This window comes from Schistocerca americana, chromosome 1 (assembly GCF_021461395.2).
Source record: "Schistocerca americana isolate TAMUIC-IGC-003095 chromosome 1, iqSchAmer2.1, whole genome shotgun sequence".
In the NCBI taxonomy this organism is placed as follows: Eukaryota; Metazoa; Arthropoda; class Insecta; order Orthoptera; family Acrididae; genus Schistocerca; species Schistocerca americana.
The window spans coordinates 428561170-428588778 of record NC_060119.1 but is presented as its reverse complement, the minus strand read 5'-3'; the positions used below and the strand labels follow the sequence as shown (position 1 = coordinate 428588778).

The following is a 27609-nucleotide window of genomic DNA, read 5'->3' as shown; positions in this document are numbered from 1 at the left end:
TTCGATTAGAGAAGAGTGATGTGGTGTAACACACTGAGGTGATAAAAGCCACGGGATAGCGATATGCACATATACGAATGACGATGGTATATGCAGACATATAAAAGGTCAGTGTACTGGCGGAGCTGTCATTTGTACCCCGGTAATTCATGTGAAAAGGTGCCCGACGTGATTATGGCCGCTCGACGGGAATTAACACACTTTGAACGCAGAATGGTAGTTGGAGCTAGACGGATGGGACATTCCATTTCGGAAATCCTTAGGAAATTCAATATTCCGATATCCTCTGTGTCAAGGGTGTGCCGAGACTATCAAGTTTCAGGTATTACCCTGCATCATGGACAATGCAATGGCCGACGGCCTTCACTTAACCACCCAGAACAGCGACGTTTACGTAGAGTTGTCAGTGCTAACAGACAAGCAAAACTGCGTGAAATAAACATAGCAATCAATGTGGGAGTACGATGAACGTATCCGTTAGGATAGTGGGGCGAAATTTGGCGTTAATGGGCTATGGCAGCAGACGACCGACGCGAGTATGTTTGCTAACAGCACGACTCCGCATGCAACCTCTCTCCTACGCTCGTCCCCGTATCAGCTGGACACTAGACGACTGGAAAACCTTGACCTGGTCAGATGAACCCGGATTTCAGTTGGTACGAGCTCATGGTAGGACTCAAGTGTGGCGTAGACCCCACGAAGCCATGGACACAAATTGTCAAGAAGGCACTGTGCAAGCTGGTTGTGGCTCCAGAATAGTGTCGTCTGTGTTTACACGAACTGGGTCCTCTGGTCCAACGGAACAGATAGTTGACTGGGAATGGTTATGATCGGCTACTTGGAGACCATTTGCAACCATTCACGGACTTCATGTTCCCGAAAAACGATGGAATTTTCACGGATGACAATGCACCATGCCACTGGGCCACAATTGTTCGCGATTGGTTTGAAAAACATTCTGGACACTTCGAGCAAATGATTTGACCACCCAGATCGCCAGACATGAATCCCCTTGAACATTTATGGGACATAATCGAGAGGCAGTTTGTGCGCAAAATCTTGCACCGGCAACATTTTCGCAGCTACGGATTGCCAAACAGCCAGCATGGTTCAATATTTCTGCAGGAAACTTCCAGCGACTTCTTGAGTCCATGCCACGTCGAGTTGCTGCACAAAGCCGGGCAAAAGGAGGTCCGACAAGATATTAGGAGGTATCCCATGATCTTTGTCACTTCAGGATATGCTTAGTGGTTGGCACGAAGGTCAAACCTGGCGCTCATTCTACAACAGACATTTAGTACAATCTACAATGAAACAAAAAGAAACAACGGCATTCACTAAAGTCTGTTAACGCACTGCAGTACTTAATATTTGTGACAAATTAAAACTATGGTGCCGCACTGCGACTCGAACCTGGTTCCTACTTCTTACTTTGTAAATTCCTCGCATGTGCTACCACTTTACTGCTGTACGAGCGCCTCTATGGCTAAGTGGAGATATCCATGTAATCACAGCCTGAGAGATGTAAATGACACGACATACTTGCTACTCTTTAGCTGCATTGAGTATTTGTCACAAGTGAAAAATGTGTGCAAGACTTGTGTTGGAACCCGGATTACTGCCTTTACCAGACAGTGCGATAATCAACCGTATCCCTCATCACGCTGGAGGAACTAGTGGTAAGGTTTAAAAACTTTGAGCACATAATCACATAAATCTCTATAAAAATCTAGTATGCAACCAAATAAAAGAGAAAATATGGCACACCATAATGTATCTCATAGAAGAATGACTGCATACCTTGCTTGTTGCTGTTGTTGTTGTTATTGTTGGAATGGTCTTCAGTTTGATTCTCGTTTGATGCAGATCTCCACGTTGGTCTGCCCCGTGCAATGTGTTCATCTCTGCACAATTACTGTAACCCACATCCAATTAAATCTGCTTAATGTGGTCAAGCACTGGTCTCTCTCTACACTTTTAACTCTTCTCGCTTCCCATAATTCCCTCCAAAACCAGAAGATTCCTTGATGCCTTAGAATGTCTTCTGTCACCTTCTCTCTGCTTCCATCCAAGTTGTGCTACATTTCTCGTTACTCCCCAGTCTTTTCAGGAGGATCTACTTTTATAAGTAATCTCTAGCATTCTTCGTGTCTTAACGGTTCGTCGTCCATGTTTCAATCCCACAATCAAGCAACACTCCACACACATATCTTCACAAAAGATTACCTATTACTCCGTTTTATATTCGATTCTAACGTCTCTTTCTTAGACACGCTCCTCTCCTGTTGCCAGTCCGCATTGAGCATCGTGTCTTGTTCGGCTATCGTCAATTACTTTGCTGTTCAGACCGGCCGCTGTGGCTGAGCAGTTCTAGGCGCTTCAGTCCAGAATCGCGCTGCTGCTACGGTCGCAGGTTCGAATCCTGCCTCGGGCATTGATGTGTGTGATGTCCTTAGGTTAGTCAGTTTTAAGTAGTTCTAAGTCTAGGGGACTGATGACCTCAGATGTTAAGTCCCATAGTGCTTAGAGCCATCTGAACAATTTTTTATTTTGTTGGTCATATACCAAAATTCATCTAACACTTTAAGTATATCGTTTTCTAACCTAATTCCCTTAGAATCGCCTGCTTTAATTCGACTACAGTCCGTCAGTCTTTTTTTTAACTTGTTGATATACATTTTATAACCTCTTTTTGAGCCACTACCCACTCCATCAACTGATCCTGCAAGTCGTTTGCCGTCTTTAACAGAGTTACAGTGTCATCGGCCAATTCCAAAGCTTCTATTTGTTCTCCCTGAACTGAAATACCCTTTTCGAATTTCTCCTAGGTTTCGTTCACTGCCTGTTCAATGTACAGCCTGACAAACATCGGGGATAATATTCAGCCCTCTCTGAGTTCCGTCGCACCTCTTGCTTCCCTTTCAAGTCCTCCCACTATTACGAAGGGACTTCGGAACGTAAGTCACGCACGTCGTCCCACGCTAAGACCGTTGCGCAAGAGTGGCGCATTGTCAAAAAAACGGTTCAAATGGCTCTGAGCACTATGGGACTCAACTTCTGAGGTCATTAGTCCCCTAGAACTTAGAACTACACTCCTGGAAATGGAAAAAAGAACACATTGACACCGGTGTGTCAGACCCACCATACTTGCTCCGGACACTGCGAGAGGGCTGTACAAGCAATGATCACACGCACGGCACAGCGGACACACCAGGAACCGCGGTGTTGGCCGTCGAATGGCGCTAGCTGCGCAGCATTTGTGCACCGCCGCCGTCAGTGTCAGCCAGTTTGCCGCGGCATACGGAGCTCCATCGCAGTCTTTAACACTGGTAGCATGCCGCGACAGCGTGGACGTGAACCGTATGTGCAGTTGACGGACTTTGAGCGAGGGCGTATAGTGGGCATGCGGGAGGCCGAGTGGACGTACCGCCGAATTTCTCAACACGTGGGGCGTGAGGTCTCCACAGTACATCGATGTTGTCGCCAGTGGTCGGCGGAAGGTGCACGTGCCCGTCGACCTGGGACCGGACCGCAGCGACGCACGTATGCACGCCAAGACCGTAGGATCCTACGCAGTGCCGTAGGGGACCGCACCGCCACTTCCCAGCAAATTAGGGACACTGTTGCTCCTGGGGTATCGGCGAGGACCATTCGCAACCGTCTCCATGAGGCTGGGCTACGGTCCCGCACACCGTTAGGCCGTCTTCCGCTCACGCCCCAACATCGTGCAGCCCGCCTCCAGTGGTGTTGCGACAGGCGTGAATGGAGGGACGAATGGAGACGTGTCGTCTTCAGCGATGAGAGTCGCTTCTGCCTTGGTGCCAATGATGGTCGTATGCGTGTTTGGCGCCGTGCAGGTGAGCGCCACAATCAGGACTGCATACGACCGAGGCACACAGGGCCAACACCCGGCATCATGGTGTGGGGAGCGATCTCCTACACTGGCCGTACACCACTGGTGATCGTCGAGGGGACACTGAATAGTGCACGGTACATCCAAACCGTCATCGAACCCATCGTTCTACCATTCCTAGACCGGCAAGGGAACTTGCTGTTCCAACAGGACAGTGCACATCCGCATGTATCCCGTGCCACCCAACGTGCTCTAGAAGGTGTAAGTCAACTACCCTGGCCAGCAAGATCTCCGGATCTGTCCCCCATTGAGCATGTTTGGGACTGGATGAAGCGTCGTCTCACGCGGTCTGCACGTCCAGCACGAACGCTGGTCCAACTGAGGCGCCAGGTGGAAATGGCATGGCAAGCCGTTCCACAGGACTACATCCAGCATCTCTACGATCGTCTCCATGGGAGAATAGCAGCCTGCATTGCTGCGAAAGGTGGATATACACTGTACTAGTGCCGAAATTGTGCATGCTCTGTTGCCTGTGTCTATGTGCCTGTGGTTCTGTCAGTGTGATCATGTGATGTATCTGACCCCAGGAATGTGTCAATAAAGTTTCCCCTTCCTGGGACAATGAATTCACGGTGTTCTTATTTCAATTTCCAGGAGTGTAGTTAAACTTAACTAACCTAAGGACATCACAAACATCCATGCCAGAGGCAGGATTCGAACCTGCGACCGTAGCGGTCTTGCGGTTCCAGACTGCAGCGCCTTTAACCGCACGACCACTTCGGCCGGCGGCGCATTGTCAGAAGAGAGCACATGTTACGGGTTTCCTGCAGACACAGTTCTGCTGCGCTCCGAATAATAGGTATATCGCAGTGTGGGAGTGAAAGAGCGCACAAACTGGAAACGTACTCCGAAGTTGGAGTACGCGGGATAGTACGGTTTCTTGCGAGTAAAACGTCTAAATTGCACACACATTCACCGTGAAATTCTGGCTGTGTATGGACCAAATGCACAGTCGCACACACGTGGGTGATGCAAAGCGGGAAGGAAGGCCATCGATTACAGACGACTATGCCCAAACAACGTTTTCGGCAAGCTCAAAGAATATTAGGGCAGAAGGATTTTCCAATGATGAGGACGTTCACATAGCGGTTCTCGAATGGCTCTGTGACCAAGGAGCACGTTTACATCGTCGACGAACTGAACGATTGGTAGACCGCTACGACCGTCGTTACAAATACTTGATCACTACGTTGAAAAACAGTAACTGTGTATTGTGTCACTAGGAACTGTAGTGCAGCAGTCGGTAAAAATTATTTGGCCTGCCATTATAATATGTAACTTACTTTTCCAAGCCCCTCGTTTCTGTACAAGTTGTAATTCATACCTGCTACTTTCATAACTTCAGTTTGTGTATTCCAGTCAACATTGTCAGAAGCCTTAATTAAATATATAAATGCTATACAAGCAGGTTTGGTTCTCTTTAGTCTACCTTTTAAGGAAAGTCTAAGGGTCAGCAATGCCCCAGGTGTTCTAACATTTCTCCGAGATCCAAACTAATCTTCTCTGAGGTCAGACTCTACCAGTCTTTCCATTCTTCAGCAAATAATTGTTGTTAGTACTTTGCAACCATGACTTATCAAAAGATGGTTCGTTAATATACACAATTAATATTAAGATTTGTAGCATCTGTCTTGTTTAAAACTGAAATGATTACATTCTTCTTTACCCTGTCTCTTCTTGTATAGAACGTGAACACCTTTGTCATAGTATGCTCTCCCGAGGATTTCTACAATTCGTAGGGAACGTCGTCCACACCAAGTGCCTTGTCTCAACTTAGGTCTTTCAGTCCTCTTCAAATTTTTCTTGCAGTATTTTGTCTCCCATTTCATATTCATCTGCTTTCCATAACATTATCTTCGAGTTTGTTTCCATTGTATGCGCACGCTTGTGTTTAAACAATTAATAGCAACATGGTATCTATGAACAAACATTGTGTCCAGAAGTTAGGCGGTACTTCGAATGCCGCCTTCATACATAATGAGAGGATAAGTTAGCAACTGGACCTTAATTAGCGAAACGACCTAAAAACGTAGCGGCCAGGTTATTAACAAGTCTTCCCACGCAAAATTGCTAAAAAAACTCGTAATCATTTGTAAATCAGAAGCTACGACCACAGGCGCTTCTAGAATGAATACATAACTAGTGCTGTTAGAGTAACGCTAAATTTCTTACTACATGTAATCGGTATGTCGCGACCCGCCAGGTTAGCCGCGAGCGCTAATGGCGCTGCTTCCTGGACTGGGGTAGGCGCTCCGGCCCCAGATCGAAACCGACCGGCGGATTAACGACGAGGGCCGGTGTGCCGGCCAGCTTGGATGTGGTTTTTGGGCGGTTTTTCACATCCCACTAGGGGGTTATGGGGTGGCAGCAGGAAGGGCATCCGGCCACCCCTTAAAAATTATCCATACCAACTCTGTACTTAACCCTACCGACCCTGCGCACAATGCGGGACAAAGACAGTAGCAAAAGAAGAAGAGAAATCGGTATGTCGAGACACAATCCCATTACAAAATATTAATTACTCATTTGTGGTATCAATAAATATAAGTGTTTTTTTGAAATTTATTGTGGACTCTCCTCTGATTATGTTGTTGACACAGATCACACCGTATTTCCTGCTACATGATGACTGCACAACACAATGAGAACATGTGAGAAACTGTCGTTAATGTGAACTTAAATGAACAGAAGTCTGAGTCGTAGTAATATAGAACTCTTCCCTCCATTCAGTCCTGATGACAGTTTAAGTTTACAATAGAACTGAACACTTTGGAAGAAACTATGTAGATAGAAATAATTGATGTCGGAGACACACTGTTCCCACACAAGAGACGCCATCTATTGCTCGCACACGGCGTTTGAATTCATAGGAATAACAAAAAGTCCTTGGGAGAAAGGAACTGGAGGACTGCGAATACTGCCGACCCAGACCGAATCGGGCTGAACTGCATTTAGAGAAGAAAACACGGCTAGGGCCAAAATATTTTATTTACTACGAATCAGTATCAACTTGGGGCGCTGAGAATCAGAAATTGGCGGAATTTGACAAGTACCCAACCGGGGCTCCGCAGTGCATTTCGTACTAAACCTGTCGTGGATTCACTGCAGATTCTCGGGATATGCCTGTTATCAAAGGGCAGCTTTGTATTGGTTGGGGGCGAGAAGTACACGACATCAGAGGAGCCTATATGTCTAATAAAAGACACTACGAGCCTGGTGATTAGGCGAATGACAGTCTGATTGGAGCACTAGAAGCACTATAAGGCGGATATACAGGGTGAAGAAAAATTCGCGCACTCGGACTTCGCGGCGCGATTCCTAACACACTAGCAATACAAAAATGTCGCTCACAAAATTTCGTCCTGCGCATATTTCCGGCAGTAAATGGACGTTAAAGATTTGCAATATGGCAACATGGGAATCACATGTGTGGTAACTACCTCCGTCAGGAAATTGCAGTAGGGCTGTGTAGCTGGTGCAGCGCATGGCGTTTAGGATTAACAAGCAAGAGGTCGAGGGTTCGATTCGGGGTGGAGGCATATTTGTTTTTATTTGCTAAATGTATTCTCCGTAGTATGGTATCTGGCGTCTTAATCGTCATACGGCGATTACAGTGGGTCTTCTACAAAACATTTGGAGTTACGTACTACGAACACAGAAATGGAGATACAATCGTTTCCGCTGGTGAGCTTTTAAAGAATCCTTCTCTACGTCGTGGACGCGAATTGTTTCGCACCAATGCATCTACTAGATTACAAACTTTTTTTGTGTGCACCCTCCCCCAATGGTCCCAACGATTGATACCAACTATCATTCTTTCCATATTCAGGTCCATTACATTACGTTAGGGCCTTGATTCACCAGTAGGTTAGCAACGTGCTTTGCAAATAATTTCGATTGGACCATGGGGAAGAGTACACAGAAAACAAATGGCTCTGAGCACTATGGGACTCAACATCTGATGTCATCAGTCCCCCAGAACCTAGAACTACTTAAACCTAACTAACCTATGGACATCACACACATGCATGCCCGAGGCAGGATTCGAACCCGCGACCGTAGCGGTCGCGCGGTTGCAGACTGAAGCGCCTAGAACCGCTCGGCCACACCGGTCGGTACACAGAAAACAGGTTTGGAATCTAGTACATGCAGTGGTGCGAAACAATTCGCGTCCACGACGTGCAAAAGTCTTCTTTGAAAGCTGACCAGTGAGGACGATTGTAGTTATATTTCTGTGTTCGTAGTACGTAACTGCAAATGCTTTGTAGAAGACCCACTGTAATCACTATATGGCGATTAACACGCCACATACCGTATAATGCAGACTATACTTTCAGCAAATAAAAACATGTAAGCCTCGACCCAGAATCGAACCCGCGACCTCTTGTATGCCAACCCAAAACGCTATCCATTGCAACAATTCCATAGCACTATTGCCGCTGACAGAAGCAGTTACCGTACACGTGTTGCCAGATTGCAAATGTTTAACGTCCATTTACATCCCGAAATGTGCGCGGGACGAAATTTTCTGAAAGACATTTCTGGATTGCCAGTACGTGAGAAACCGCGACGCGCAGTCCCAGTGTGTGAAATTTTCTTCGCCCTGTACACAGCATATTCCCAAGCATTCTGAACAGGCTCAGTACGCGTAGTGCTGCTACATTCAATTTGCAGAAAACAGGACATAGCAACTAGTGGTTTAAAATAATGGACGTGACAAGGACCTAAAAGTCGGTAGAAAAAAAAAAAAAAAAAAAAAATTACAACGTCAGTTTTCAGTCATTAGATAAATATTTTTCATAATATATAATGGACTAAGCTGGCATGCTGGTACAATTGTAGTCAAAAGTTTTGTTCTGTTTATCGAAAGCGCGAACTAGAGGGCAATAGCGCACCAGAGAGGCCACGGCCACGACCACGACCAACGGCTGGCCTTGGCCGCAGCAACTGCGACGAGGACTGCGGCTGGCAGTCGGTTGGCCGCGGCTCAGTCGCACGATGGAGATTACAGAGATGGCTGCGTACCTCTGGCATCGTCAGGCGAGCCGAAAGAAGAAAAGATACTGGCTACACCCTATGTTGCAATCCTGCTCTACAAACGGAATATTTGTTACTTTTTTTGTGAATTTCCTGAACACGAAGATAAATTCTTCAATTTTACTATAATGTCTATAAAAACGTTTGATGAAACATTAAAGAAAATTGGAGACAGCATAAGAGGTACAGAGACAGCAATACATAGGAAATGAAGAGAAACTAAGGTAAGTTTTATTAAAGAAATTTTTTACCGATAATGAAATTGTTAATGTTACGTTATGTAGTAAGTAAAATTAACTTGACGATTCAGCAAACATGTAGGTAGTGGTGATGTAGCACGGTTATCAATACTGTCGGTGGTTTGTGGTGGAGACTGTGCTAAATTATTATTTTGTGAAGAACTGGATTGCGTGGGATAGGTTTCCTGGTAATATCCTGTTCCATCACAAAATAACGATGCAGATAGAGGCTGGTGTTGTGAGGAATATCTGGCTGATGATTGCGGACGGTGAAAAATGTACGCTGGGTAATGTTCGTAGGAAGATGTGTTGGATGTGGTTGAGCTTCTTCAATAATTAAGACTCGTCGTTTACGGACAACTTCAGGTGCTGAGGTATATCTTTGAAGTCGCTGTCCAGTTGCTGCCTGGCTTCTGCAAATTTTTGCGGAACATCGATTAGCTGTCTTCCAATTTCGTCTTCTGCTTTCCTTTTATTGCCGAGCACGCTAGCCTGGTATGGTCCACTTTCTGCTGTGGCCTGATTCTCAGCATTCTGTGGTGACACGCTGCTATGTGTATGCGACGGTGGAGTGGTAATATTTAGAAATGATAGGAGGTTAAAATAAAGATATGGCGTCTTCCTCGTAGCTACAGAAGCACATTTACCGGTTAATCTTCGTTTTTCTCGGCTGTATGAATCTTTTAATGTTACGCCGTTTCTTCTGTAACGATATAGCTGTAAAAATAAAATATCTTAGCTTCCAATAAAGTCCATTCTTTGTAAACATAAGCTACAAGCAGTGATGTGTTAGATGAGTTTCCGCGTACCATATGTGGTAGGAACTGATGGGACACACGTTAATTTAAAGAAAATGAGTCGAACAATTCTATTTATTAGATTATCTTAGAAAAATATTTCAAGACATTTTCTTTAGGGAAAGGTTGTCTTAAAAGCAACCTACCTCACAAAAGTGTGAAGTAATTTAGTAATTTCTTCCTTTCAGATGCCTGGCAACTGGAAATCCATTCGTTGATTTGCATCATGCTTTCCGTCTTGGAGTAACAAGAATCAGAGAAATTTTAAGAAGAGTATGTTCACCAGTCTGGATTATCTTAAAACATGAATGTTTGTCAGATCCGACCAAAAACGACTGGCTGCAAATAGCGAGAGATTTTGAAACTAAGGCCAATTTCCCAAACTCTCTCGGCGCCTTTGATGGAAAGCATGTGCGGCTGGTGATGGTTCAAATGGTTCTGAGCACTATGGGACTTAACATCTGTGGTCATCAGTCCCCTAGAACTACTTAAACCTAACTAACCTAAGGACATCACACACATCCATGCCCGAGGCAGGATTCGAACCTGCGACCGTAGCAGTCGCGCGGTTCCGGACTGCGCGCCTAGAACCGCTAGACCAACGCGGCCGGCGCGGCTGGTGAAACCAGCAAACAGTGCATCAATATTCTTCAACTATAAGAAATATTTCTCTATTGTATTAATGGCTATTTGTGATGCAAACTATAAATTTGTAGCTGTAGATGCGGGATCGTATGGTAAATGTCTTGACTCAACGATATTTCAACAACCAGTGTTCTATAAGCGAATACTGTCTAATAACTTGGACATTCCGGAAGACAAACACATTTCAGACACAAACAAAACGCCAGTGCCTTATGTATTTGTAGCTGACGACGCATTTTCGCAGTCACGCAGAATTACGTATCCATACTAGGTCTACGACTTGATAAAAAAAAAAAAAAGTATTCAACTATCGTAATTCTCGGGCGAGATCTTTCGGAGAGTGCACGTTAGGGATAATCGTAAATAAGTGGAGAATCTTTCACAGACCCCTAAATGTGGACGTTCATTTCGCCATAGATATTGTTAAGGCATGTTGTGTTGTACACAACTATGCAGGGAAGATTGCTGCTGGTGTTCAATATTTAGATACATTGTATTGATATACTTCACCTCAGAGGATATTCCACGACGAATACGAAGGCATGCATCCAGTTCACACTACAGAAACGTTTTTGCCGATTACTTTGTACACGAAGGCGCTCTGCGATGGCAGTTGGAGTACATTCACTGAAGTCTGAATTACATGTACGAGGTGCATTCATGTTCTAAGGCCTCCGATTTTTTTCTAATTAACTACTCACCCGAAATCGATGAAACTGGCGTTACTTCTCGACGTAATCGCCCTGCAGACGTACACATTTTTCACAACGCTGACGCCATGATTCCATGGCAGCGGCGAAGGCTTTTTTAGGAGCCTGTTTTGACCACTGGAAAATCGTTGAGGCAATAGCAGCACGGCTGGTGAATGTGCGGCCACAGAGAGTGTCTTTCATTGTTGGAAAAAGCCAAAAGTCACTAGGAGCCAGGTCAGGTGAGTACGGAGCATGAGGAATCACTTTAAAGTTGTTATCACGAAGAAACTGTTGCGTAACGTTAGCTCGATGTGCGGGTGCGTTGTCTTGGTGAAACAGCATACGCGCAGCCCTTCCCGGACGTTTTTGTTGCAGTGCAGGAAGGAATTTGTTCTTCAAAATATTTTCGTAGGATGCACCTGTTACCTTAGTGCCCTTTGGAACGCAATGGGTAAGGATTACGCCCTCGCTGTCCCAGAACATGGACACCATCATTTTTTCAGCACTGGCGGTTACCCGAAATTTTTTTGGTGGCGGTGAATCTGTATGCTTCCATTGAGCTGACTAGCGCTTTGTTTCTGGATTGAAAAATGGCATCCACGTCTCATCCATTGTCACAACCAATGAAAAGAAAGTCCCATTCATGCTGTCGTTGTGCGTCAACATTGCTTGGCAACATGCCACACGGGCAGCCATGTGGTCGTCCGTCAGCATTCGTGGCACCCACCTGGATGACACTTTTCGCATTTTCAGGTCGTCATGCAGGATTGTGTGCACAGAACCCACAGAAATGCCAACTCTGGAGGTGATCTGTTCAACAGTCATTCGGCGATCCCCCAAAACAATTCTCTCCACTTTCTCGATCATGTTGTCAGACCAGCTTGTGCGAGCCCGAGGTTGTTTCGGTTTGTTGTCACACGATGTTCTGCCTTCATTAAACTGTCGCACCCACGAACGCACTTTCGACACATCCATAACTCCATCACCACATGTCTCCTTCAGCTGTCGATGAATTTCAATTGGTTTCACACGACGCAAATTCTGAAAACGAATGATTGCACGCTGTTCAAGTAAGGAAAACGTCGCCATTTTAAGTATTTAAAACAGTTCTCATTCTCGCCGCTGGCGGTAAAATTCCATCTGCCGTACGGTGCTGCCATCTCTGGGACGTATTGACAATGAACGCGGCCTCATTTTAAAACAATGCGCATGTTTCTATCTCTTTCCAGTCCGGAGAAAAAAAATCGGAGGCCTTAGAACTTGAATGCACCTCGTACATGTTGTTCAAAATGTTCAAATGTGTGTGAATTCTTAAGGGCCGATACTGCTGAGGTCACGGTACCTAGACTTAGCCGGCCAGTGTGGCTGAGCGGTTCTAGGCGCTTCAGTCTGGAACCGCGCGACCGCTACGGTCGCAGGTTCGAATCCTGCCTCGGGCATGGATGTTAGTGATGTCCTTAGGTTAGTTAGGTTTAAGTAGTTCTAAGTTCTAGGGGACTGATGACCACAGATGTTGAGTCCCATAGTGCTCAGAGTGTTTTTGAACCTAGACTTACACGCTACTTAAACTAAGTTAAACTAACTTATGCTAAGAACAACACACACATCCATGCCCGAGGGAGGACTCGAACGTCCGGCGGGAGGAGCCGCGCAGCCCGTGACATAGCGCCTAAAACCGCGCGGCCACTTCGCACGGCTACATGTTGTATTAATAAAGATACATAAAAATAATAGAACTTACACAGCGTGTTTTGTTCCTGTGGTGTTGCACATTCTCTGCCCCCGAACATCATAGTCACTTCCTCCCACATTCTCTTTTTCACATTTTTGTCAGCATCTTCTTCAGATGACAAGTTTCACAAAGCAGGGCGCTTTCTTACGTTTATAATAAATTTTTCCGTATCAAAGTCCACGATGACAGAAAGATCCTTCTGCAGACACGCAGCAGCAAACAAACTATAAAATGTAAAATATCTCCACAGCTGGAACCGCACTGACGGCTGGTTGCACACTGTGCCAGTGCCTGTGCGCCCTGCCCCCTTCAGCTGCCTGTTACTTGGGGCCGCAGCAGCACGCTGGCCCGAGTGAGGCTGGCCGCATGACAAAGTGCTGGCCGCACGGGCGGTAGGTCGCAGCCGGCTCAGTGCGCGGCACCTTTCCATGCAAACCTGGCCAGCCCCTAGTCTGGACGTGGCCGTCGGCGCACTAGAGCGCTATGTCCTTACGCTGGCCATAAAATGTTTCCGACACGCTTCCCAAGTTAACAGTGTACTGATTTGTGCAACAACGTAAATGATGGCGAAAGGAGGCGGAAATTGAAACATTGTTCAGTAAGCAGCGGCGTGGTGATAATAACACAACAATGGAAGCCAAGCGTCAGAGTGTTTTTGGAAACGCACAGTTCCGGCATGCGCTGAGACGTCCTTTAGTTTTTCGGCTAATCGCAACCTCTTTGCATAGTGGTTACCGCCATCGTCGCTTGGAAACTCATTTCCGAACTCTCATGTACTCCGCCAATTTTTTAACTGAGTACGCATTAAATTTTTAACTGTAAGCAGTTCCCGAAACGCGGGAGATTTGGTGTCCCGCGTGAGGCTTACGCGGAACGTATGGTGGCACCACTAAAAATTGGGACATCAGCGAAAATTGGAACAACTAGCTACACTAAGACTGCGGGGTATCAACTGGGCTGAGGGCATGGTACACCTACCACCAGCTCATGGCCCGTGTCCAAATGTCTGCATCGAGTGAGTGGTGTGACACATTAATCTACGAGGGTAATCCCAAAAGTAAGGTCTCCTATTTTTTATAAGTACATAGACCTGTTTATTTCTACAATGGTTTACATCAGTTTACAGCGTACACATTTAGCTACTTTTCGCCATAATCACCATTTTCGTCGATGCATTTTTGTAGATGCTGTGGCAGTTTTTGTATGCCCATGTCACACAAGCTCGCCGCCATGCTGTTCAGAAAGTTATGAACGTCTTCTTTCACCTCGTCGTCGGAGCTGAATCGCTTTCCGGCCAAATGTTCTTTTAACTTAGGGAACAGGTGATATTCACTGGGCGCCAAGTCTGGACTATAGGGTGGGTGGGTGATTATGTTCCACTGAAACTGTTGCAGGAGAGCAACGGTTTGCCGAGCGATGTGTGGGCGAGCGTTGTCATGGAGAATGTGTACGCCCTTGCTCAACATTCCTCTTCTCCGGTTCTGAATTGCCCGTTTGAGTTGTTTCAGAGTCTCACAGTACCTGTCAGCGTTAATTGTGGTCCCAGTGGACATAAAGTCGACCAACAATATCCCTTTCCGATCCCAAAAAACGGTTATCATGACTTTACCGGCAGACTATGTTTGAATTTCCGCGGCTTTGGCGAAGAAGGATGCTGCCACTGGCGTGATTGTTGCTTGGTCTCAGGTGTAAAGTGGTATGTTCAGGTTTCGTCACCCGTGACAATTGATCCCAGAAAGTTGTCCTGTTCGGCTGCAAGGCGGTGAAGAGATGGGCGGGAAGCATCAACTCGTTACCGCATGTGCTCCTCAGCCAGCATGCGTGGCACCCATCTTGCGCACACCTTCCGGTTGTTCAATGTTTCCGTTAAAATTCTATGAGCGGTGCTTCGGGAGACCCCAGGAACCAATGTGCAGAGATCATCCAGGGTGATCCGCCTAGCTTCACGCATGCTTTGCTCAACCTTCAATACTGTCTCCTCAGAAATTGACGGTCTCCCTCTCCTTTCTTCCTCGTGAATTTCGGTCCGACCAGCTGCAAAACTCTCTATACCAATTACGAACACTTTGGTCATCCATGCACGACTCACCATACACTTCCGTCAAGTGGCGATGGATTTCAATCGGGGCAGTGCCCTCTGCGTTCAAAATCGAATAACTGCGCGCAATTCGCACTTGGCGGTAACATCCAACGGGAGCTCCATTCTCAACGACTGCCAAGCCAAGACTGAGCGCCTCAGCGCGGCGTGCGCATGTTTACACAGCGCGTGAACCACTCTTCATAACAGTGTGACCAACTGCCACAGAAACAGAGTTCTGTACTTATAAAAAATAGGAGACCTTAATTTTGGGATTACCCTCGTATGAATGTGGAGAAGAAGGTTCCGCTGATCATGTCCTTCTCAGTTGCGCCCGTTTCCAGGTAGTAAGACAAAACACTTAGATTGTGATTTGCAAACGATTGTAAAAGACGAAAAATTATAGCCTACAGTTGATTTAATTGCACATAAAAAAGTAACTCGTAAGCTTTCAATCAAGCGGATTCTCTGTGTATCAAACTGGCGTCACTAGATCAGAAGAACAACGTGAAAGAATAAGAACAAATGTAGTAGAAAATAGAGAAGTGCAGTGGCCACCCACTAGCGTATGTGTAGAACTGCCGAGGCACACACATACTGATGGAGGCTGTGTAGAATGGTGTAGTAATAACAGACATAGACATAGGTGTAGTAGACGTTAGTCGGCAAACCTCCAGCTCTTCCGATGCACCTAGTAGCAGCTTTAGTTAAAATGGTTCAAATGGCTCTAAGCACTATGGGACTTAACATCTGAGGTCATCAGTCCCATAGAACTTAGAACTACTTAAATCTAACTAACCTAAGGACATTACACACATCCATGCCCGAGGCAGGATTCGAACCTGCGACCGTAGCAGCAGTGCGGTTCGGGACTTTAGTAATTTAAGTCGAAAGTTAGTCATTTTAGACTTTAATTATATCCCTTTTACTTCATATTCTTTTATTTAATTTCATTTTCAGCATTGTGACTTGTTTATTCATTATATATTAACAATAGCTGCTAGTAACGCACCTTACATTTCATAACTATATATCTCATATAAAGCGTTGTTAGCCGACCACTGTGGCCGAGCGGTTCTAGACGCTTCAAGCCGGAACCGCGCGACTGTTACGGTCGCAGGTTCGAATCCTGCCTCGGGCATGGATGTGTGTGATGTCCTTAGGTTAGTTAGGTTTAAGTAGTAGTAAGTTATTGGGGACTGATGACCTCAGATGTTAAGTCCCATAGTGCTCAGAGCCATATGAACCATAGTTTATCATGATTATCGAACACGTATGTTAGAAGTTTCAGATAACAGGTTCCAAATTTATGGCAATAAATTGAATCGAGTGGCGTCACGAACTGCTTGCGGGGATGAGGACAAGCGAGTGAAGAAACGTTCCTGTCGTCTGAGCCGAGGGAAAAAGGATTGGAGGAATACCGGCCGAGTCGGACACAAACTGCGTGAGGGGAAGAAAACATGCGAGTAACGATACGCTTCGGGCAATACCGAGACGGTACTTGGGCGAGTGCGAGTGAAGGATACACACGATATCGAGAAGCTCTGGATGTGACGTATGTCCAGGAGCGGCGACCCGACTCACCTGACGGCGGTCAGCGGCTGCGCCGGCGCCAGCGCCAGCTTGGGCGGCGAGGTCCCGTCACGCGGTCATGTGGGCTGCCGCCTGCACCTCCGCAGCCGCACCCTCTGCTCCCGGGACGCACCCTGCAAACACAGCGCGGCTGCCTTCAGGCTTTTGGAGCATGCGCACGTTCCGCACATGCACTGCATGACTTGCCAATCAATGCACTCTCTCCGCATGTATTGACTTACCTAATGCGATTGACAAGCGTATTTCCAAAGCGACCTTTCTCCGAGAAATGAAAGTTTTCAGCAAACACAGATTTTAAACAATCTGCTTAATTTTCCTTCTGATGCTTAGTTTTGCCACACGGTAACATTTTATGTTCTAAATAGGGACGTAATTGGAAGAAAAATCCTGATCCTTAGCTTTTGGAGTCATTTAGCAGGACTGAATTTTTCTGCATATATCCACTAGGAACAAGTGAAATTTTAATCCGTTTAGTGAAAAAGTCAAATACCTTTTACCATCATCTGAAGCACCCTTTAAATTACTGGATTTGGGAAAAAATATTTATACTGGGTTGCGTTTTCCCTTAAGTTTAATAAACACAGCAGATAAACTTAATTTTTTTTAAAATTTTTTGTTTTAAAAATTCAGTCTTTATCACACCACGTATGTTACAAGAACATAGGTGACCGGTTTCGGTCATATCACATGACCATCATCTGACCCATGGCATCCTTCGTGGATGGTAGCTGGAGAACTCTTCTCAGTTGACATCACAGCAGCTGAGAAGAGTGCTCCACCTACCATCTTCGAAGGATGCCATGGGTCTGATGATGGTCATGTGATATGACCGAAACCGGTCACCTATGTTCTTGTAACATACGTGGTGTGATTAAGACTGAATTTTAAAAACAAAAACTTTTAAATAATTCATTAACCTGAATTTTGAAACTTTTTATCAGATGATTTGTTGAAAGTAGGTGTTATTGAATCTTTTTTTATGCTGATTCTAGAAATAACTACTGTTTTCGTCTATCACGTCAGGCTTTTACACAAAATAAGAAATAATATTTTGTCGGATTTCACTTCTGGCCCGACAAATATATTCTATCACCATTTCAAACAAGGTGAGTTTTTAATCAAAACACATTTAAAAAATGAAATACATTTACAAAATACTCCTCAGAACTCTCCTAATTTGTTTCGTGACTACCTTATATAAAAACAAGAAGTCAATAGTGTTCCATACATTTTTAAAATTTCTCTTCTCTGACTTCCTTGTGTATGATGACTGTGCCTCATCAATATGCAACAGTAGTCGGCCAACACAGCTGCTGTCCAGTGCCGCTGGTGCCTCCTCTTAATACCTCGGTGAAAACGTTTACACTCCTCTTCAACATAATGTCCCAAATTTCCGCGACGTTGTCGATATGTGAGTGTAGAAAGTGGACTTTCACACTCATTTAACAACTCATCTTCTTGGAATTTTGCAACTTTTTTCAACAATGGCCTTGTAATTAGGATCTTTCTTATTCCATAGAAAGTTCTCAGTAACTGATCGGAAGGCGGTCACGTACTTTTTTCTCTTTTCTTCATTGTCTTCTCAGAATCTGCATCCTTCATTAATTTCGTAATTTGAGGACCAAAAAAGAATTCCAGCTTTCAGTTTGTCTCGTGTGGTGAAGGAAAATTTCTTGGAAAGGTACTTGATGCAGGATCCGTCCTGTGGTAGAGTCTCTGCAAATTCTTCATCAAGACTAATTTTATTTGTACAGGTGGAAGCAAGACTTTTTTTGTTCTACAAGCGGTTCGTGCAGGATATTTTTAGTTACAGGCACAAAATTTCTCCGCTCTGACCAAACTCTCAAACTCCAATGTCTCTGCCTTGTCCGACTGTCCCATTCGTATAGTAAGCACGGCATTTTTGTGGTTTTTATTCCGATAACTTTGAAGTCACCGAAGATAAGCTAAGTGTGTTCCTCATATTGGATACATGTTACGAGTATCTTCATGTTCTCATACGTCGCTTTCATTTGAAAGAATTGACCACAAGAATGGCCCCATACACGTTTCCATTATGCAGTAACACACTTTTCGAGCTCCTCGTTGACGAATCTAGAAAAGTTTCTTCTGTGTAGGATCACGTTCAGTGCCACAGAAATGCATTCACTCGTTTTTGTTATAGCAGTGAACCAAGGACTCGTTCTGTGAGAATAAATGAACTAATTCTTTCTGTTATGTCTGTACCGTGAGTAATGTGTTATTGTATCCAGAAGATTCTTACATTTATAACCGGGAGCCAAGCAGTTCCGCAGATTCCTTAAGCAAATTCAAATCTCGTAAAAGAGCATTAAGTTCACTTTGAGAGGACAGTTATGGAGTAAAGTCGCATTCAGACTGGTGGACATTACTATCGTCTTCGGTAATTGCATCAACTTCATTTTCTTCATCATCTTCTGCCACATTCTCTACAACAGCTGGAGGAAGAGGAGCAATCAGATTTTCATGTGCAAACTGGCCTAATGGCTGAAACTCAATTCTTGGAAACACTATTTGTCTCTTATTTTTCGAACTGCACCCTTGAACATTAACTAAGCAGAGATAACGGTCATTAAGGTGATTTTTAGGCTCCCTCCACACCATTAGAATCACAAATGGCATACATATTTTCTTTCCTTTTGTCCACAATCTTAATATTTCCATACAATAGCGGCAAACTGTCTTTGGTGCCCACCCCTTGTGCTGGTCACCAAGTTTCATTTTAAAATAAGCATGGTAAGCTTTGAACACAAAATCGGTGTAGCCGCTTTATAATTCCCAAAACGTAACAGAAAATATTTAAGTTCTTCGAACATTTGCGTGTTGGTTCTTCACACACTTGCGTGTTGACATAGTAGTAACTACCAACAACAGACGAAGTGTTTGATAAATACTGTCTTAAATGTACAGAATAATCACAATATAGCACTAGTAATCCAAGCCTGTGAGACAAGCGACACTTTCAGCGTCACACAACAACAACTAACATCAACAGGTGTAACAACCTAAAGGTATACAGGGCTGTAGTGAGAAATACGGTACAGCAATATATCTTTGAAGCCATATTGCAGCAAAACGTACGGAAACAGATTTGGAATCAGCGTGAAAAGTTGAGGTAGTATCACATATTAGCCTTCAGTCATCTGAGACCATGCGGACTAGTGTAATAAACACATCAAAGAAAGTTTTGCATCACTCCGGTTCCCAGAACTCCTCAAGATAGAAGCTGACTGTGGATATTGTATCACAGACCCAGTCCCTTTGACTGTTCAGAGATGTCAGTCACTAAACCCGCCCAAAGATGTAAACAACCATACACCAGAAGCGCGTATTAGACGGAGGGGGTCCGAAAGCCGATCAGTTCCAGTCGTTCCACCAGGAAGGAGGTACACGGCTCGTGTTGTCTGTAGTTCGACCATGCCTAGACGGTCAATACCGCGGTTCGATCGCATCCGCACTGTTACTTTGTGCCAGGAAGGTCCCTCAACAAGGGAAGTGTCCAGACATCTCGGAGTGAACCAAAGCGATGTTGTTCGGACGTGGAGGAGATACAGAGAGACAGGAATTATAGATGACATGCCTCGCTCAGGAAGCCCAAGGCCTACTACTGCAGTGGAAGACCGCTACCTACGGATTATGGCTCGGAGGAACCCTGACAGCAACGCCACCATGTCGAATAATACTTTTCGTGCAGCCACAGAACGGCGTGTTACGACTCGACTCAAACTGTGCGCAATAGGCTTGCATGATGCTCAACTTCACTCCCGACGTCCATGGCGATGTCCACTTTGCAACCAAGACACCATGCAGCACGGTACAGGTTGACCCAGCAACATGCCAAATGGACCGCTCAGAATTGGCGTCACGTTCTCTTCACCGATGAGTGTCGCATACACCTTCACGTAGGCGACCCAGACTGAATGCCTGAGACACACTGTCCAGCGAGTGCATCAAGGTGGAGGTTCCCTGCTGTTTTGGGGTGGCATTCTGTGGGGCCGACGTACGCCGCTGGTGGTCATGGAAGGCGCCGTAACATCTTTACGATTCGTGAAAGCCATCTTCCGACCGATAGTGCAACCATATCGGCAGCATATTGGCGAGGCATTCGTCTTCATGGACGACAATTCGCGCCCCCATCGCGAATACCTTGTGAATGACTTCCTTCACGATGACGACATCGCTTGACTAGAGTGGCCAGCAGGTTCTCCAGACATGAACCCAATCGAACATGCCTGGGATAGATTGAAAAGGGCTGTTTATGAACGACGTGACCCACCTGCCACTCTGAGGGATCTACGCCGAATCGCCGTTGATTAGTGGGACAATCTGGACCAACAGTGCCTTGATGAACTTGTGTATAGTATACCACGACGGATACAGGCATGCATCAATGCAAGAAGACGTGCTACTGGGTATTAGAGGTACAAGTGTGTACAGCAATCTGGACCACAACCTCTGAAGGTCTCGCTGTATGGTGGTACAACATGCAATGAGTGATTTTCATGAGCAGTAAAAAGGACGGAAATGATGTTTATGTTGATCTCTACTCCAATTTTTTGTACAGGTTCCGGAACTCTCGGAACCTAGGTGATACAATTTTTTTTTAAGTGTGTATATTCTCCTTCTCTCTTTACAACAGTCTGTCAACCCGGGGTAACTTTTCGATTCCACGACTGTAGAAATCACATGGTGTTGAGGCGAAGAATTCGTCGAGCCATGTTCGAAGCGCATTTTCATTTGGAAGGGGGATTCCTTGAAGTTTATTCGATAGAGAGCAGAAAAGGTGAAAAATCTGAGGGCGCAAGATCAGGTGAATACGGTCAGTGCAGAATGACTTCCTAATGCAACTCCTGTATTGTGTTTTTTGTCAGTCTAGCACGATGCAAGCGTTGTCTTGGAGTAGCATCATTTCACGCAGTTTCCTTGGTCGTTGTTGATGGATAGCGTCTGCAAGACGTCTCAGTTGTTGACCAGTGATGGCAACGCCTCGGGGAAGCAATTCGTAGTCCACCCCACCGTCGCTTTCCAACCAGTTACACAACATTATGTATTGTGGATGTGCGCAGATCTTTGTACTGGGTGTTGCTGCTCTGTTTGGGCTCAACCATTCCTTCCTTTCCCTTATGTTAGCATACAGACACAATTTCTCGCCACCAGTAACGATACAGGATAGGAATGGTCGGTTTTGTTCAGGAGCTAGTTGATGACGACAAAGCAGAGATGCAAAAATAGCCACTCACAGATTTTTTTAATTTTTTTATTTCGAATTACAGCGTGTAGTACCGATAACTCTATTTTTGAACCTTCCCCATTGCACAGAAATGTGACACGATAGTGGCATGATCACAGTTCATCATATTTACCAGTTCTCGAGTACAATGATGTGGATCATTGTGGATTAATGCGTTTAAACCATCGTCATCAAATCCCAGGGATCTTCCTAAAAGCGGAGAGTCACTAATGTCAAAACGGTCGTCCTTAGGATGAGAAAACCATTTTCTTCCCATGCCCTGTCCAGTGGCATTATCCCCATACATGGTTGCTGTCCTTCTTCTTTTGAACTCAAACAGAAGAACATGTCGAAAATATTCCGATTTCTCCACATTCCATTTTCTACCGCCCACAGCTCCGCTCACTACCTCCAAAAGACAAAATGTCAATACGTAAATTAAAACAACAAAGAACTAATAAAAATGAAACTCGATAAATATTCGTATAGCAACAGGACTACCGACATGCAAAACGAAAACGCCACAAACTTATGCACCAACCTAATACTAGGCTGAAAATATTGGAAGAGAATCAGCAACACTCGAAGAAAGAATTAATTTTCAGGTAACAACGTTCACTTGGACTGTAAAATAGTAGTTAATTATAAAATTGCTGAGCATGATATCCAGCAGTTATCCCTAATTTACTTAAAAATTCCAGAATGAGATTTTCACTCTGCAGCGGAGTGTGCGCTGATATGAAACTTCCTGGCAGATTAAAACTGTGTGCCCGACCGAGACTCGAACTCGGGACCTTTGCCTTTCGCGGGCAAGTGCTCTACCAACTGAGCTACCGAAGCACGACTCACGCTCGGTACTCACAGCTTTACTTCTGCCAGTACCTCGTCTCCTACCTTCCAAACTTAACAGAAGCTCTCCTGCGAACCTTGCAGAACTAGCACTCCTGAAAGAAAGGATATTGCGGAGACATGGCTTAGCCACAGCCTGGGGGATGTTTCCAGAATGAGATTTTCACTCTGCAGCGGAGTGTGCGCTGATATGAAACTTCCTGGAAGATTAAAACTGTGTGTCCGACCGAGACTCGAACTCGGGTTCGCAGAAGAGCTTCTGTAAAGTTTGGAAGGTAGGAGACGAGGTACTGGCAGAAGTAAAGCTGTGAGTACCGGCCCTGAGTCGTGCTTCGGTAGCTCAGTTGGTAGAGCACTTGCCCGCGAAAGGCAAAGGTCCCGAGTTCGAGTCTCGGTCGGGCACACAGTTTTAATCTGCCAGGAAGTTTCATATCAGCGCACACTCCGCTGCAGAGTGAAAATCTCATTCTGGAAACATCCCCCAGGCTGTGGCTAAGCCATGTCTCCGCAATATCCTTTCTTTCAGGAGTGCTAGTTCTGCAAGGTTCGCAGGAGAGCTTCTGTAAAGTTTGGAAGGTAGGAGACGAGGTACTGGCAGAAGTACAGCTGTGAGTACCGAGCGTGAGTCGTGCTTCGGTAGCTCAGTTGGTAGAGCACTTGCCCGCGAAAGGCAAAGGTCCCGAGTTCGAGTCTCGGTCGGGCACACAGTTTTAATCTGCCAGGAAGTTACTTAAAAATTGATTTACAGCAGCAAAAGTTTCCTGTTTAATGCTTCTGCCCAGTGCCTCGTCACGTGGAAGAGATGACCACTTTTTGCCTAGATTTAAAATTGTAGGCTTACACAATGCAAGTATACCATAATGATATTTTTGCAAGAGACCGAATTCGAGCTAACGCGGATCAATCTCAGGTATTTCTATTGGCTGTGCAGATATGAGACACTTCCGAAATAAACACAGAAAGGAGATATGTCACTTCGGAAAAGACATAATTTTTTCGGGACCATTTTCAACACCATAAATGCAAAATGAAAAAAAAACAAGTTGCACGACGCAAAAACATGCAGGCATCGTTCTGGAACTAAAACCTGAATATAGGACTGAAACTGAGGTACTTCAGTGTGAAAATAAGCTTTTCAGTTTACAATGCTATTACTTTTAATTCTTGCGGCTACGCAGCCTAATACACTTGTGCAACCTGCATATTTAATTGCTATGTATTCCAAAAACTATTATTTTTAACAAATGTTTCAATATGCTTGACTGTAGTGTAAGTAGGATAACTGGCGTCAGGGAAGGTTTCGACTTAGTGCTCCTCCCCCTTCCCCCCGCCGGCATCTCAAATTTCTTTATTTATTTAGTGTGACGCTAGCATCACATCAAATAAGAAAAAAATTCTTCTGTAACAATACATGTACACTGAAGAGCCAAAGAAACTGGTACACCTGCCTAATATAGCGTAGGGCTCCTGCGAGCAGCTCGCAGAAGCGCCGCGACACTACGTGGCATCGACTCGACTAATGTCTGTAGTAGTGCTGGAGGGAATTGACACCATGAATCCTGCAGTGCTGTCCATAAATCCGTAAGAGTACGAGGGAGCGATGATCTCTTCTGAACAGCACGTTGCAAGGCCCAGATATGCTCAATAATGTTCGTGCCTTGGGAGTTTGGTGGCCATCGGGAGTGTTTAAACTGAGAAGAGTGTTCCTGAAGCCACTCTAGCAATTCTGGACGTACGCGGTGTTGCATGTCCTGCTGGACTTGCCCAACTCCGTCGGAATGAACAATGGACATGAATGGATGCAAGTGATCGGACAGGATGCTTACGCACGTGTCACCTGACAGAGTCGTATCTAGGGATCTCATATCATTCCAACTGTACACGCGCGACACCATTACACAGCCTCCACCAGCTTGAACAGTCCCCTTCTGACCTGGAGGGTCCATGGAATCATGCCGTTGTATCCATATCCTTTCACGTCCATCCGCTTGATACAATTTGAAACGAGACTCGTCTGACCAGACACATGTTCACAGTTATCAACAGTCCAATTTCGGTGTTGACGCGCCCAGGCGAAGCGTAAGGCTTTGTGTCGTGCAGTCATCAAGGGCGCACGAGTGAGCCTTCGGTTCCGAGAGCCCATATCGATGGTGCTTCGTCGAATGGTTCGACACTTGTTGATGGCCCAGCATTGAAATCTTTAGTAATTTGTGGAAGGGTTGCACTTCTGTGACGTTGAACGATTCTCTTCAGTCGTCGTTGGTCCCGTTCGTGTAGGATCTTTTTCTGGCCGCAGCGATGTCGGAGATATGATGTTTTACCAGATTCCTGACATTCACGGTACACTCGTGAAACGGTCTTACGGGAAAACCCCCACTTCATCGCACCCCGGAGATCCTGTGTCCCATCGCTCGTGCGCCTACTATAACACCACGTTCAAACTCACTTAAATCTTGATAACCTGCCATTGTAGCAGCAGTAACCGATCTAACAACTGCGCCAGACACTTGCTGTCTTATATAGGCGTTGCCGACCGCAGGGCCGTATTTCACCTGCCTACATATCCCTGTATTTAAATACGCATGTTTGTAGTAGTTTCTTTGGCGCTTCAGTATATTTAACATATAGAAAAAATCATACTTAGAAGTTAAATAAACTTAACATTATTTACAAGGCAGAGAATGTCACAGATATATATCCAGCTGCTGAACATACACAATTATGGATAACTCAGAACATTGTGACATCATAAGTTCTTGTCTCTCTCTCTCTCTCTCTCTCTCTCTTTCTCTCTCTCTCTCTCTTTCTCTCTCGCCGTCTCTCCTCCCTCTCTCTCCTCCTTCCCCCTTGAAACGAAACACGTGAAGGACCTCGCAAAACTGCGATCATAGATGAATAATACCAGGAAGTTCGCAACATGGTATCGAGCGATCTGTGACGATTAGTGTACGAAACAGTTGATGCCACAGCATCGAATTAACTATGAGATTGGACTGCACAACACGTGTGCAGCATTTACTGAATGTTGATCCCAAATGGTTCAAATGGCTCTGACCACTATGGGACTTAACTTCTGAGGTCATCAGTCCCCTAGAACTTAGAACTACTTACACCTAACTAACCTAAGTACATCACACACATCCATGCCCGAGGCAGGATTCGAACCTGCGACCGTAGCGGTCGCGCGGTTCCAGACTGTAACGCCTAGAACGACTCGGCCACCCAGGCCGGCAATGTTGATCCCAAGCGAACGCTAGAATGACTTATCAGAAATGTTTGGAATATTTTCAAAACAACCTAACTTACTGATTATTTGCCTTGGTTTACCGGGATAGATGAGAAACGAGTCCGCGAAGGCACGCCATATACGAAACGGAAATAAGAGGCAGTGCGTGGAAATCGGTGGCACTGCACAAAAAAGACGATGTCGATTTCATTTGCCGCTTTAGTTTTTTCTGTGATGCCTGAGGAGATTTTTAACTACGCGGCAGAGGGTAAAATAAAAATTGGAGAATAAGGCGAACGTCTTCTGGGTCAGTTGGATGCAAAAATACCTGAAGAGGCGTGCATTTCAAAAGAAACAAAAATCACTTTTCGTCAGGTCAATGCTGTTTCTATAGAGAAGTTTTTTCCACGGGACAACAAGTGATCTGAAGAACGTGTTATTACGAATTCCAGAATATCCACCGGATCTTGCATCTTCCTACTTCCACTTCTTCTCACCTCTAAAGAACTCTGTGGCTAAAAACGTTATGAAGATGATTAATCGTATTTTGCAGACCTTCACAGACTGGAAAACTATCCGACCAAATGCAGTGCCACAAAAGGGCGCTACATAAATTAAAACGAGTATCTGCATGTTGCCGTATCATTGTCAGGTTAACGAAGCTTTTCCTTGTTCTAGAACAGAGATATAACTAGACAAGAGTTCTTTCACTTGCAAGTGGTGTGTTACGTCTCAGCGTATCAGGGAACGCCTGATATCGTGATGTTAAGTCCGACCAACCTACTGCATTTTAATAGTGTAGGACTAGATGAATATTTTGGCTGTAACCGAAATATGTCCATTTGGTGGGTTACACTACACTCACTTGCAAATGGCTACACAGCCGAAACTACGCAGTGATGGAGAATCCAAAATAAAAGGATATTTTAATCCAAATAACGACAGCCAATGCGGCAGATTATTGTTTTTAAGAAAATTAGCCTGGTCCTGATGTCGTTGTTCTGCCGATCACGCTGGAACCATATTATTCAACACCTGAACATTCGCAGATGTGGTCCAATCAGTAAAAACCACTCATAGAACGAAGCACTAGAGCTGTTAAGGTATCACTACCCCAGATAGCAAACAGAGAGATGGGTATATTTCGTGGCTTAACTGTGGTCGAAGTGGTATCTCGCTGGTCAGCAAAGTAGTATTGTCATATTATTAGAAGCACTGTAGATGTCAGAGAAGATAGAATGTTCTGAATTACAGTTCACATCTTTCAATGGAAAATACTTGTGTACTGTTAGACTTTCGGAATGGCGCGGACGGACAAGAGTTCTCAAAAAGGACACATCGTCTAAATACGGTGTTCGAGAACTGCTTTCTTTACTAGACCAGAACCAAACAATCGCCTTCTTTCACTTCTATAAATCCGGTTCAAACCACTAAGCGAACGCTGACCGCCTTCCACTGATACACGCCACTGTCCTGTGCACCTGTGGACAGACCTTGGGAGAATGTCGATAACTTCAGCTCTCATCCAAACGCTACTGATACCTGCCTGGACAGGTGCCAT

The 27609-nt window shown here is 45.1% G+C and overlaps 1 protein-coding gene across 1 annotated transcript in view; it reads right to left on the bottom strand.

The window, feature by feature from the left end:
* LOC124602602 (steroid hormone receptor ERR1) overlaps positions 1–16819 on the bottom strand; it is a 385569-nt gene extending 368750 nt beyond the window's left edge. Inside the window, exon 1 of the mRNA XM_047136335.1 lies at positions 16717–16819. The gene's annotated coding sequence lies outside the window, so the exon portion shown is untranslated. The remainder of the gene's footprint in view (positions 1–16716) is intronic.
* Positions 16820–27609: the final 10790 nt, after the last annotated feature.